At 44.0% G+C, this 15,204-nt stretch overlaps 1 protein-coding gene across 1 annotated transcript in view; it reads right to left on the bottom strand.

Moving 5' to 3' along the window:
* The window catches only part of LOC126263363 (uncharacterized), a 146,078-nt gene that overhangs the window by 110,864 nt on the left and 20,010 nt on the right, over positions 1-15,204 (bottom strand). The window lies entirely within an intron of this gene.

The following is a 15,204-nucleotide window of genomic DNA, read 5'->3' as shown; positions in this document are numbered from 1 at the left end:
GTGACAGTGTTCAATGTACAGAGGACACCACAAGATCCTGAAGAAGATCCCAGTAGAGAGGTCGAAACGTCGACCGTTTGTAAGGAATATGACGCGGCCAAACAACCTAGAAGATTTTAACGTCAGCAACCAGTATATGTATATGTATCGACTGTCTACATTTATATCTACACTTCGAAGCCACCTTACGGTGTGCGGTGGAGGATACTTTGTCTACAAGTTTCACTTCTCCCTTTTCCTTTTCCACTCGCAAATGGTTCACCGGAAGAACGATGCTGGTAGCCTGAGTGTGGTGCCGGATCCCTCTAAATTTTATCTTGATAGATTTTTCGCGAGATATGCGTAGGAGCAAAAAAAAAAAAAAAAAAAAAAAAAAAAAAAAATATATATATATATATATATATATATATATATATATATATCAGAACGCCTCTCTTGCAGCGCCTGCCACTGGAGCTGATTGAGCGCCTCCGTGACGCTATCGCGCTTACTAAACGAACTGAAACGAAACGTGCTGTTCTTTTTTTGGATTTTCTCTATTTGCACCATCAATTCTGTCTGGTACTGATCCCAGGATAAAAAGCAGCCTCAACTAACGAGGCCTAATACTCCTGAAAATCAATTCAAGCCTATGTGATTAGTACGAAAGTCTGAAAATTTCATGAAGGTGAAGAGTTCTGAGTTAATTTTAATTTCTGTTCCGCAGCTGATTAGCCCTGTTTTCTGCGAATACTGGTACAATCCTTCCAGATAATGTTATGTAAACGTGTAGATCAATCAGAAAGCAATGTGCGTTCCTTGTCGACTGCCTGACTAAGATAGAGAAATACAGGATCTCTTTAAACTTATTATAATTTGATTCTCCTCGCTCCCTTCAGGTGCGAGGCGAGTGTAGCTAGTAAAATACGCCAAATCTATAACTAAAATATTTTAAAACATCTAAACAAGGTTTTAGTGTATTAGAAAAACAATTTTTTAGGTTTTATGAACTAAAAAACACAAGACTAGTTACGTGTGTTTTTTTCACGAACAAGCCGATTCCGTTGGAGATTTTTGAGTAGAAGAAGATAATTATATATTTGAAGATAGTAACTGTTCTCGAAAGAACAGATACCATTGATGACCGTGCAGCTTCTCTAGAATAAATGATAATTAATTGAAAACCTCTTCATATGTGTAGTTAAAGGCTACCTAGCCATTGTCCTTCGTCTGTGCGAATTCGCACAGGTTGCCCAAACTGTTACGGGAATCGTTACCTTAGTGTGCGCGAGTAACGAGTAGATGGGCAAATATCTATTGGGTACATTACGTACGTAGATTGTGGACAGTTGGGAATGTGGGTCTCACGGGAAGCGCGCAAGGGATAAATCCCTGCAGTCGCGCTATTCATTTGTGTACTCGGTGGCCAGTCGGCTTTTGGCGGCCGTGGTGTGCGGACCACCGGCGTGTGCTGTGCGCTGTGGTCTGCTGCGCTCCGCTCGGTAAGTCTAGCGCCTGTTGCAGCAGTTAGCTGCGTTATTTCAGACTCTTGATGGATTCATATTAGAAAGAGAGATGGATCCGCCGAATAGAAGAGACACGTTGAAATTTGTTTTTGACCAGAAAGGGCAGAGACCGAATTCGTTCGAAATTGAGATATGGCTACAAGAAATTGTGAAAATTTCGTTTGAGGATATTATAGGTATTCACCTTTCAATTTTGAGTAGCATCGTGTATGTTAAGCTTAAAAACACGGAATTGTGTGACAAAATTTTTTAATCTAGTGGCGGAACATTTAAGTTCAAACATCACGATGGCAGTATTAGTGAAGTTCGTGCTACGCATGCTGGTTTTGGATTAAGGACTGTCCGTATCTTTGAGCTACCATTTGAAATCACCGCTGAGCAGATCAGTTCGGTGATAGCTCCTTATGGGAGAATAATTAGCAATTTTGCAGAAAAGTGGTCTCTTGCTCACAAGTTCCCCGTCTCGAATGGTATCAAGCAACTGCGAATTGATTTACCCAAGCACATACCCTCGTATGTAAATGTTTGTGGTTATCGGGCTATAGTCATATATGATGGGCAGCCAAGAACCTGCGCGTCTTGCGGCGGTACAGGCCATGTCCGCTCGCAGTGTATACAACGCCGAGTGGCCCAGCTACCTGCGGGCGAAGCAGTGAGACCCCCAGCCATGTCAACGTTGCCCTTAACTTGTGTAGCGGCAGCCGCTGGACAACTCCATACGCGTGACGCTCCTGACGCTACTCGGGACGCTACTCGGGATGATGCAGCTCGCGACAGTGAAGTGGTAATGGAAGTTAGCGACTCGACGGTGACAACACAGCCAAAAAGTCAAGAAAAAGAACCAAATATCTCTGTTCAAGTAGAACAAACTCCTGAACCGGTTATAGTCATTCAGAATGAGCAGTCTCCAGAAAACCACAAGGAAACCGACCCATCACTTGCCAGTGAACAGGACAGAGCGCAAGAAACCCAAGAGGCAATAGAAAACGTTGAAACCTCACCAAGAGTCAGTCTTCCAAGGAAACATAAAAAGAGGAGACTAGCTCACAAGGGCGCTGAACAACTGGCACCGCCTTTGCGAGAAAAAGCATCAGGACAACTGAATGTGATTTGATTGGTAAAATTTATTTAAATAATAATCAGTTAAACTCAGGGAGATTGTGTTCTCACTGTCCTCTGACATTGTTACCAAGCAGGGCCCTTGTTCCTTCCTTTTCCCTTATATGCTAAATGAGTGTCATAAGGAACAAATTGAATAGTTACAGCCAGTTTATTAACGAATAATTTCACTTTTAAGAATTTTAGCCTCAGTTTGCTTCCAATTAACTGGTTACAACAGAGGCTTCAGTGTATAAGTAAAGTAAAGCAATTTAATTCTTCAAGTTTGAGAATCAATCACTGGAAGAAATCCAAATCTAAAGAAATGCACAATTTAAGAGCGTGGAAGTTTCATTTATTTCACATATAGCTTGGAGCACATGGCTGTTTGGTTTGGTATGTATTCTATTATTTATTTCTGTTCAAGTCAGTGAAAAAGGCTCAGTTGAACAGACAATAATTTGAAATCCAATTTGCAAAATAAATTGACGACGTTACGTTTAGGTCGCTGATAGTCATTGTTCACGTAACAAAGTTCAATACTAACATATAGTTTAATTGCATATTTTCAAATCATTACTCGATTGTTTCTTTGAAAATTTGATGACATACATAATGTAAGAGTGACTTCTCAGTTTTCTTTATCATCACATACTCACTTAAAATTAGTGTAAAAAAAACGTGACAACCTTCAGTTGCCACGTCAGTGATTTATAATAGATGTTTTTTCCCATCATCTTGTACAGGATTTTGGATGTTAATTACCCTAGTGGGTTGTCTCGGTTAATTATTTCCTTTTCGTTCATTAGTGTAACTCTTGGATTCATGATCAGTGGTACCCTTTTCTGCCCAGTGTTGTTCGTGAGTGAATGCACAAAATAACTTTCTTTTTTCCAAATTATAACCCTTTTCGGTTTAATTACTTTTTATTTTTAGCAGACTTTTCCATCAGAAGGGTCTGTTGTACACTTTCCTCCTACTTACGGGTATTATTTCTTCGGGAAAGATAGCCTTATCCAATTAGTAAAAATCCATTAGGCCTACATGCGATCCACGGTGATATTTTATATCGCAAGCAAGATAGGCCGATTAGTAACAGGGAGGTTACATGTGGATGAGATTTATGTAGGGGAAAAGGACACGCCAGGCCATTCGCTAAATGTCCTGATGTTCCAAGAGCTCCTACATAAGCTCTGTTCGCTGCAGTCACGCATTTTCATCCGTGAAAAAGAAGTGAAGGTGGAACATAACCCAGAAAGACACACATGAAGGAGTACAGCGTCACAACAGCCTTGACTGCTGAGTGCACCTTGTTCAAGGATTTGGATGTCAGTACGCCAATGCAACATTATGCCTAAAACAAAGAAACACTGTTCGAACAGGCCTTGAAGACATAACGGCACCGACCAGCCGCCGTGTCATCCTCAGCCCTTAGATGTCACTGAATGTGGATACGGAGGGGCACGTGCTCAGCTCACTGCTCTCCGGGCCGTTGTCAGTTTTCGCGACCGATGTCGCTACCCCTCAATAAAGTAGCTCCTCAAGTGGCCTCACAAAGAGCTGAGTGCACCCTGGGTACCAACACCACGTACCAAATCCACCAAGTGCTAGCCAAGCCCGACACCGCTTCACTTCAGTGATCTGACAGGAGACGGTGCTACAACTGCGGCAAAGCCGTTGGCAAAATTACGTCTCCTCACACCACAAAACCTAACCACAAAAATGACCAGGTTCGACAACGTTCATGGGTGCATTACATGTTCCCACATCTTGCCATATGACGGTACGCCACACGCTATTGAACATGATCATTTTTCTGTTCAATGTGTTATGGTACGGGGAGGCGTGGTGTTGGATATGCATACTGACCTGTACATTTTTGAACAGGGTACCGTGACAGTTCATCGTTATTGTGACACTGTACTTTTTCCCCATTTGCATCTTTTCAGGGGTGCATTCGGCACCTATTTCATTTTTATGGATGGCAGTCCGCGACTGCACTGAACAGGGCAGGTGGAAGCTCTTGGGAAGAGAGAATATGAGGTGAATGTACTGTCTTGTCTGATTCTCCACCCCTCCCCCAGCTACTTCCATCGAGCACCTGTGGGATGCGTTGAGGTGACGTACTACAGCAGGTCCACATGCACCAACCACCACCCAGCAATTCTCATCCACGCTGGTGCAGGAATGGAACAGCCTACGAGCAGAACTCCTTACCGACCTTGTGGCTAGCATGCGAACGTGCTGTAGAGAATACAGAGCCGTCTGTGGCTATCAAACATCCCATTAAGAACCGTGTCCCACCTTTTGCAATGCCTATGGGATCATCACAAATCGCGGTGATTTCAGCGTAATTATTATCTTTTAAAAAAACTGTCATTTCTGTTTGTCTCATTGCATATTTCATTCAGTTACTCTCTGCACTATACATAGCAGTTCTGTCTACGCACGGTACAAGTTCATCCAGCTATGTTACTTGGCGGTGGCAGATCATGTGAAAGTTATTTTTGCGCCTATGGTTTGCAGACCATTTCAGCTTCGATTTTGCAATCTCTAACTGGAGCAAGCGTAAACTAATATTGCTCATCACGTCTTGCAAGCGGTGCCTGGTGTTGACGGAGAGCGAGCGTCGGTTTTCTTCCCATTATAAAAAAAAATGTTTTTAAAGCAGAATTTAGAATTTTATGTACCCATTAAGTGGTCCCAAATTAGTTTAGTGCGACAGTTTTCTCGTCGATATGTATATACAAGGCTTGTCCAGAAATCAAAAATGTTTTATTTGCGACAGTTGACTCCACCTTCCAGCTACTTCTCTACATAGTCGCCGTTCCAGCAAGGACATCTGTCGCACCGTTATACCAACTTTCCAATACCCCGTCATAGGAGGCAGCCGCCTGTGCGTCCCGCCAATTCTCTACGCTCATCTATAGCTCGTCGTCTGTGCGAAAATGTTGTCTTCATAGCCAGTAGTTAATGTCAGCAGAGATGAAACACAGAGGGAGCCAATTAACGGCTGTAGTGTGGATTATCAAACACTTCCCATCGAAAACGCTGCAGGAGCATTTTCACTGCCCCTGGGTATTGCGACCGAGAATTGTCACTCAGTAGGAACCGTATGAAAGTTCTTTAATATGAACTGGATAACGTCAGGCAAAATCTCTCACCAGGACCTCATACTTGGTCGGAGACACTATTTTCTACGCATCTTTATGTGCCCACCATGTGCCCAGAACTGAAAAGAGCGGAGTGATGCAACCGGCAGGGATACTAGAGTCTCTGTCGAACACGTATGTGCAAAGCTTTATTAGATTTTTACAGTGGTTTCCATTTCTTGACCGATCGGAACTTACTTTCCGAATATCCCTCGGACATAGCCGTACCCCGGCCACCTCTGCTTCTGGCATAAAATTCGAGGCTAGCGGGTAGTCTGCTAAAGTCTCACAGGCGCTCCTTCACCGGAGCCAATCACGCTCCGAGAATCGCTAATAAACCACTTGTTGTCGTCGTAAATTCATGTGGGACCAAACTGCTGAGGTCATCGGTCCCTGGCCTTACACACAATCTTAAACTAACTTACGTTAAGGACAACACAAGCACCCATGCCCGAGGGAGGACTCGAACCTCTGACGAAGGACCACGTCTTTTGGAAACACTACTGCAGACAAAACGTAACACAGCTCTTGCCGCTCTGACCTATAGCAGGTGTCACTTTCGGAGCCTTCGCCCGTCCGATGCTGGCCTTCCCTGGACTCGGTATGTCAACAATCTTCGCAGTTACAATTTAGCCAACGACATGATGGACATGATGGACTAGCGTCACGACCTATGTCACTACGTCGCCACGGCTCAGGTCACGACGACCTATTTTTACGCCACATTACCAGATTAGGAGGATTACTTACAGTTGTACTATTCAGAAGTACCTTATGTTGAACTTTGTTCTTTCTGTGCCGTCTTAGTGAAGGGTATGAATGTCTTCGGGAGGGAAGAGCAAACACCAGGACGATTTTTTGCAGTAGTCATGTCAGCAATCTTTCGAGGAATACCCTGGTGTCGATACACTGTTTCTTATTGGAAAGAAGCTGGAATTTACAGCTGTGATGCTCACGATGTGGTTGTTCCGAAAAGCTTGAGAAGCCATTGTGTACCATGAATATATTACCAGTACAGAGCGTGGATCCAAATAAAAGATAGCATATGAAGTTAAAGTTGCAGTAATATTGGTGAGATAATTCACTAAGGAAGACTGAAGCGAAAATTCATGTCCGAAACCACATACTGCCAGCATAAAGAAAGGCACCATTTAGAGCGTGTAGGTTACTACACCCAAGCAGTGTTTGTTTAGAGAATTTGGAAGGTAGGAGACGAGGTACTGGCGAAAGTAAAGCCATGAGGACGGGGTGTGAATCGTGCCTGGGCTGCTCACACGGTAGAGCACTTGCCCGCGAAAGGCAAAGGTCATGAGCTCGAGTCTCGGTCCGGCACACAGTTTTAATCTGCCAGGATGTTTCAGTATTTGTTTGAGTTGGAGCCAGCTACACATTGCAAAAATCTGCCGAAACATAAAAGGCACTTGATGGCTTTTAGAAAGGACACGCGGTTTTCATACACTGACTGAAAAAAGAATGGAAAGACCAAACAAGAGTTATGCGACACAAACAAAAGTTGGTAGGCATGTTTCCACATCTGAAAAAAAAGTCTATTTAAATATCGAGCCAGTCGCATAAGAGTGGCGCTAATAACGCCATTATAAGGATGCAAGTCAGGTTTGTTTTAAATACACGCTGTAACAATCGTGTCCATTGGTTACCTTTGAGACTGGATGTGGTGAGTTGAAGTTAGTCAAGAATGCCTTTAAGGCGGCAAACACGCCATTGTCAGCACTTCACTGACTTTAAACAAGGTTGTGTAATAGGGCTGTGAGAAGCTGGAAATTCCTTCTGTGATACTGTGCAATGACTTGGCACAAATTTAGCCACTTATACATGACTGCAGGCAACGGTGGTCACGGGAATGTACGTACTCAAGAAGACCGGATTCTGGACGGTCACGTTGTACTACCGAGAAGGAAGACTACTGTGTTGGGCGTATGGCTGTTGTGCATCGTACTGCATCTGCAGCAGAAACTTGAGCAGTAATCGGCACCACAGTGACTCAAAGAACTGTTACAAACCAGTTACTTCAAGGACAGCTCCGAGCCAGACGCCCTGTAGTGTGCATTCCACAGAACCAAAACTACCGCCATCTGCAACTTTATTGGAGTCAAGCGACAGATCATTGGAGGGTAGGGTGGAGGTCTGTCGTGTTTCCTGATGGAAACTGATTCTGCGTCAGTGCCAGTGATGGCCATGTGTAGGTTAGAACGAGGCCTGCAACCAACCAGTCCGCGTGCTAGACGCACTATAACTACGCCTACCATTATGGTCAAGAGTGAGATTTCGCGTGGCAGCAGGAGCACTCTATTGGTATCCCCACGTACTCTAGCTCGACTTTGTACGTCAGTCGGATGATTCGACCTGTTGTGCTTCCATTCATGACCAGAAATCCAGGGGATGTTTTCCAACACTCGCCCACGTACTGCTGTTGTAACCCAACATGCTCTCCAGAGTGTTGACATGTTGACTTGGGCTGCTCGATCATCAGATCTGTCCCCAATACAGCACATACGGGACGTCATCGAACGACAACTCCAGCGTCATCCACAACCAACATTAATCGTCCCTGTGTTGACCAACCAAGTGCAACAGGCAGGGGGCTTCATCCCAGAAATTGACATCCGGTACAACGAAATACATGCACGTTTGCATGCTTACATTCAATATTCTGGTGGCTACATTGGTTATGAATGTACCAGCATTTGACATTTGCAATGGATTACCTCTCACTTACATTAATCTATGATCTTGCAATGTTAATCAGTTAAATACGATATCCAGACAAATGTATTCCCGAAATTTCATTAGTCTACATTAATTAATTTTTGGTGTTACAATTTTTTCCGTCACTTTATATACACTGTGTGATCAAAAGTATCCGGACACCTGGCTGAAAATAACTTTCAAGTTCGTGGCGCCATCCATCGGTAATGCTGAATTCAATACGGTGTTCGCTCTCCCTTAGCATTGATGACAGCTTCCACTCTCGCAGGCATACGTTCAATCAGGTGCTGGAAGATTTCCTTAGGAATGGCAACCCATTCTTCACGGAGTGCTGCCCTGAGGAGAGGTATCAATATTGGTCGGTGAGGCCTGCTACGAAATTGGCATTCCAAAACATCCCAAAGGTGTTCTATAGTATTCAGGTCAGGAATCTCTGCAGGCCATCCCATTACAGGGATGTTATTGTCGTGTAACCAATCTGCCACAGGCCGTGGATTATGAACAAGTGCTCGATCGTGTTGAAAGATGCAAGCGCCATCCCCGAAATCTCTTCAATAATGGGAGGCAAGAAGGTGGTTAAAACATCATTTTAGGCTTGTGCTTTGATAGTGTCACGCAAAACAACAAGGGGTGCCGGCACCCCCCCCCCCCCCCCATGAAAAACACAACCAAACCACAACTCCACCGCATCCGAATTTTACTGTTGGAACTACACACGTTGGCAGATGATATTCACCGAGAATTCGCCATACCCACACCCTGCCATCGGATCGCCACGTTGTGTACCGTGATTCGTCACACCACACCTTTTTCTTCCACTGTTCAATCGTCCAATGTTTACGCTCATTACACCAAGCGAGGCGTCGTTTGGCATTTACTGGAGTGATGTGTGGCTTATGACCAGCCGCTCGCCCATGAAATACAAATTTTCTCACCTCCCGCCTGATGTCATAGTACTTGCAGTGGATCCTGATACAGTTTAGAATTCTTGTGTGCTGCTTTGGATAGATGTTTGCCTATTACACATTACGACCCTTTTCAACTGTCGAAAGTTCAAAATTCAAATGGCTCTGAGCACTATGGAACTTAACTTCTGAGGTCATCACTCCCCTAGAACTTAGAACTACTTAAACCTAACTAACCTAAGGACATCACACACACATCCATGCCCGAGGCAGGATTCGAACGTGCGACCGCAGCGGTCGCGCGGTTCCAGGCTGTAGCGCCTAGATTCGCTCGGCCACTCCGGCCGACTTTTGACGGTGTCCGGATACTTTTGATCACATAGTGTATATAATTGTCCTCATAGGCTCTGAGTACGACTCCCGCTTCAGTGCTGTAACGTTTAAATCATTAAGTAGTGGCGAAAATGACGGTCGAAGATCCCAAAAGTCGTACCGTCAAGAAAGTATTCTAGCCGTAAACCTTGCTCTGTGTCAAAAGTTACAGTGTTCAAAATTACAAAAAAAGTACTTTGACATACATGTGCGAGAAAAAGAGAAAACTTCGGTCTTAATAAAAAATGAATCCTCCGAGTTATATGAAGCAAAGGCCGTCGGACTGCAGCCGACAGATCAGCTTGACGCAAATTATTATTTTCATGCATAAAAATCGTCATTTCAAAGAACCTCGAACTGAGGCCAACGCACCACTTTTCGAATAAGCTACTTATTTCAAGTTTTTGTCCTCGGGCCAATTTTTTGCAGTAGGTATGACAAATAAAATGATGTCGATTGACAAATTTCGTCGTTTATCACCAATCTCTCCATGAATACACCACCGTTGTCATAATATTTTGCAATTAGAAAGAAGATGGAATTTAGAACCTTTATGATCGTGACGTGTTTAGTCTCGAAAAGCCTGAGAAGGCACTGTGTACCAAGACTATTTAACCAACATTGAGCGTGGGTCCAAATAAAAGTTTATATTTAAAGTCAGTTTGCAGTAAGATTGGAGCATATTGAAACTACTATCAGATAAACACAAGTAGTGGCTCTGTAGTGTATGCACAGACTGTAAACAATAATTGTTTACTACGTAGAAAAGTGGTGTAGAAGAAATCGAGACGAACAGTCTGATATATCATAGGACACTTGCGGTCCACCAAGTCAGGAAACTGTCTCAAATTGGCGTAGAAAAACCGCCTAAGCCACAGAGAATACGCGGTGCGTGTCATTTTCAATATTTTCTCTCGTTCTCTGCACCCATAGTATCGTTTCTAGAGATAAAATAAATAGAACATTTTTGTAGGAAATTTAATTACCTTAATTTTGTACTAGAATACGTTTTCGCTAGAGGCCGGGGTTTTCGAATTGTTAAAGAATGGTGCATAAGAGAATATAGTGTTCCCCTTAACGTTCCGGATTTTTAGTATGTTGTTCATGGCACTCCCTCGTAACACTGCACAAATATTTGCGACCGTACGAATTACTTCCCATATTCGAAACTTTTGGTCTTCTTTGGCTGGGCTATTAAGCCACCGACTGGTATTCCTCTACTTCCTCTACACAACTGTGGTACGTTGTAAACAATTGTCGTTTACGCCCTGTATACGGCACAATCGATATTTTGGCGGCAACCACAATCGCTTATAGTGGGAAAGCAGCTGGACCAGATGAAACCTGTGAGACTCTACAGAGGTTATGCAAAAGTACTTGGCCACCCTCCAGGATCAGTTTATTGTAGAGCGCTCGAGCGGAGACGGATACTTCGCTTAGGGAAAACCACAAGTGAGTCCCGTATTCAAGAAGGGTCACAGGACAGGCGCGCATAATTATAGGCCTATACTCGTGACGTCAAACTGTTGTAGAAGTAGGGAGCATGATTTACGCTCACGTGGTAAGAGGTTTTTGGAGAACGAAAATCTCAAGGTACGTTCCGACTTTCTTCCAGATAGAACTCAACAACTTGCTCTCAAAAGAACGAAACCGACAGATTTAAAGATAATTTCAACAATACCCCAAGGAAGTGCGATAGGTCCGTTACTGTTCATGATCTATATAAGTAATTTAAAGCTCCATGAGGTGTTTGTCTCTCAGAAGGTAGCAACATCAAAAGACTATAGTGAGTCGCAGGAAGTCCTGGACAGGATTGATGAATGGTACAGACTCAAGCAGTTGACAGTGAACGTAAATAAATATAACTGGGTGTACTTAGGAAAAGAAATCCACTACTGTACAATTACACTATTGATGACAAATTACTGGACACAGTATGTACGGTAAAATACACAGGACCTTAAGTGGGATGCCCCATAAAACAAATACAGGGTAGGGAAAAAAAGTGGCCGGAAAACAGAGTTCTAGGGTACAAGAAACACAGCAGAGAAACGGAAATACAGTAGTAACCTGACTACAGGAGATGTTGAAAGGTCATCTCTTGGCACTTTAGGGTCCTAGTCAGCAAGCTGATGAAAGCGAATCGAAGTTGGACTGCTGGAATTGCTGCAGTTTCGTCCGAAACGTTCTGCTGCAGTTCTTGAAGATCATGAGCGTTGTTGCGATACACCTTACACTTACGGGCTCCCCACAGAAAGTAATCGCTCGCTGACATATCAGGTGACCTGGGTTGCCAGCTAGGGCCGCGACCAGACTGACCTCAGCTAACAACAGGTATGCCAAGTATGAAGATTGGGTAAATGTATTCCAAGGTTCTGCCGGCTGTATGGACAGTTGCTCCATCCTGTTGGAAGTAGCTACAGGTCTTTTCCTCTTCCGTGTAGGTTGCCACAAATGGTTTCAAAATGTTGACAATGTAACGCGCGGAAATCAGCATCTGATGAAAGAAAGTGGGACCAATAATGCGGCGTGCACACACTGCACCCAATCATACAATGGCGTTTCGTGGAAGTTATGTGGATTCTCCGCTGCCCAGAGCCTGTGACTCTGTGAGTGACATAACCAGGCAGGTTAAAACGGGCTTTATCAGACATAAAGAACTTATCCATGTCCACGCCATTCATTGTTATCTCAGTTAACAGCCATTCACAAAACTGGAGGCGCTGAGGAGGATCTGCTGGTTTTAATGCATGAACAACAGACACTCGGTAGGGATGCATGTGCAGGTCCAGGTGGGGTATTCGTTGGTATTATCGACGTGGTATGTCGGTCTCTTACGACAGGTGTCGGATTGATTGGTGAATTGCAGCCATATTTTCTAGTGTGCAGGCACGTTTCGGGACTTGTTCAAAAACCCTGTGGGGCCATTTTCGGACTAAGCGTTGCATGGCACTCTTTGCTGGAACTTTGACACCATGAAACTTCTCAGCCAACAACTGACAACATCGTTTCCACGACTCTGTTGTCACGTAACTTTCGGCAACGAACACCCGCTGCTCCTCTGCGACTACCACCGTCCTCTTTGCACTACTCTGCTCACACTGACGCACCCTGCACTACCCTCCGAGCTGGTGTTGATCACGTGGCCGGCGTACATGTGGTGTGTGCGTCACAGCGTGTGGTCAAATGCATACATTCACGCCCAATCGTATCCACCCGTCAGGGACACTTATTTGCCTCGCCCTGTAGTAGGAAAAGGCGATGCTAGACTGAGCCATAGGAAGAATATGTAACTCATCCACGAATGAAGTAGCTTACAAAAAACTTGATCGATCGATTTTTGAGAATTGCTCATCACTCTGGGATGCTTAGCAGGTAGGACTAATAGAAGATCCAACGAAGAGCTGTGCGTTTGGTGACTGGGTCGATTAATGAGCGAGAGAGTATTACAGAGATGCTCAGCAAACTCCAGTGCGTCTCACGAGGTGACCAGAACTAGAAAATTCGAGACATTAGAATTAATACTGAGGTCTACCGACAAATGGAGCGAATGGAACAGAGAAGAGGGGGATCAGACAGTGGTACGAAGTGTCCACCACCACACGCCGACTGGTGAGTTGCTGAGTATAGATGTCTTGCCACGTTTCGCCCGGCTCCCCCCGTCGAAGGGTCGAGTCCTCCTTCGGGCATTGTGTTGTCCTTAGCTTCAGTTAGAGTAAGTAGTGTGTACGCCTAGGGACGGATGACCTCATCAGTTTGGTCCCATTGAACTTACCTTATTAGGTAGTGAAATATAAACAAGTGTTCTTCTTCTTCTTTTTTGTTTCTCGTCTTCTCTTACTTGCTATAAACTCGTGCAGGTATGTTCCGTCTATGCAACTAATTGAAGGCAATTTTTTTATTGCCATGCGCGTTTCACTTCTTTTATTTGGGAAACATCTTCAGAGGCGATTTCCAGCGCTGTTAACTCATGCGTGTTGTGCTGGAGGTGCAGAGGTGCAACAGTCCATAACCATCTCTGTCTGACATTGGTTAAACTTTATTCTGTGTTAGCAGAATGTTAAGAGAGACACGAGGATGACGGTAAAATATAGCTCATGTATTACTGTTTCAATCTGTTTTTCCTTACAGGTTACTTAATTACAGACTACTCCTCCCCTTGGAAAATCTTTGATACTGAATCAGGGCAGTTTAACAGAGGCTGAGATTTCCCGCTTATGTGGTAGCATGGGTTCTGTACCTTAAGAGGATGATGAGAAATTGAGGTATTTTGAAATTGTTCAGTTTTTGGATGTGAGATAGCAGTTGTATTACTTCATCAGTAACTGCTTAAATAGTGGTTGATACAATTCAGCCACCCGTTTCAAGAGAATTCTGTCTTCATCAGGTTGCAGACACTCGTTGTCAGGCATGGTACGGAGGGGACAGTTATGTTGGTAACCCACTGCTGCCCGGGGCGTCTCAAGACACATCATCGGGGCTCAGTTCGAAGCGGAACTCATGATTAAAGTCAATTCTGCTCCAGTCAGTAATGTTCGTGGCCATTTCTTTTCGTAACAGGACACCTTTGGTTGCCATCCGATACACTGTCACAAGTTTTGTTGTCCTTCGTGGCAAGCCATGCTAGGCCTACATTTCAGCAAGATAATGCCTTCGTGCTTGCCGAACCCTGCCTTCACCAGCAACGTCGACAGATCTCTCCCCAATTGAGAAAATGTGGACCGTTAGGGGCAGGGCCCTCCAACAAGTTCGGGATTTTGACGATCTGAAGCGCCAATTGGACAGAATTTGGCACGATATCCCTCAGGTGGACGTCCAACTATTCCATCAATCACTGCTAAGACTTATAAGAGTTTATATAAGGGACACAAGTGTTTACACAAGGTGAACCGACGCGTTATTGACTCATTTTCTGAAGCTCTTTCTCTTGAATAAATCATCATTTTTTTCTGAAATTTCCTTTATTTGTCTGTACGTGTACATCACATATACTGCTTTCTGTCTCATCCGGATAATTCCTTCGTGGTGCGTCGACATTTTTTTTTTGTCTTAGAATGCAAAGTAAAGTAAAATAATATGGAACAGAAATTTAGACACTTCTTTTCTTACATAAAAACATCCACATCAGTCACCAAAACTGCGCAGCAGGTTGTCCCTCCTTCATATACGGGAATTAGAAGTACCTGGTAACCAGAGGTAGTTGTGAAACTGTTATGCCCCTGGTATGACTGTGAAGTGTACGATATTAAGTCAGACGAGGACCCATAGTGTAATGTGTTTTTATTTCATTTCATTTTGTTTAATCAAAGCCGCAAGCTGAATGTCAACAATCTGATGGGGAGAGCACTGTCTCTCGAAACGCGTAGCTGAGTTGTATCGAGTATTGCTAATGAGGTTGAGTGCAGATAGAAAGATAGGCATACAGAACAATTGTCCCTGTTTGAT

The sequence above is a fragment of the Schistocerca nitens genome, chromosome 6 (genome assembly GCF_023898315.1).
Source record: "Schistocerca nitens isolate TAMUIC-IGC-003100 chromosome 6, iqSchNite1.1, whole genome shotgun sequence".
Taxonomy (NCBI): domain Eukaryota; kingdom Metazoa; phylum Arthropoda; class Insecta; order Orthoptera; family Acrididae; genus Schistocerca; species Schistocerca nitens.
The sequence above is the reverse complement of the archived record's forward strand: the minus strand, read 5'-3'. Positions and strand labels throughout refer to the sequence as shown.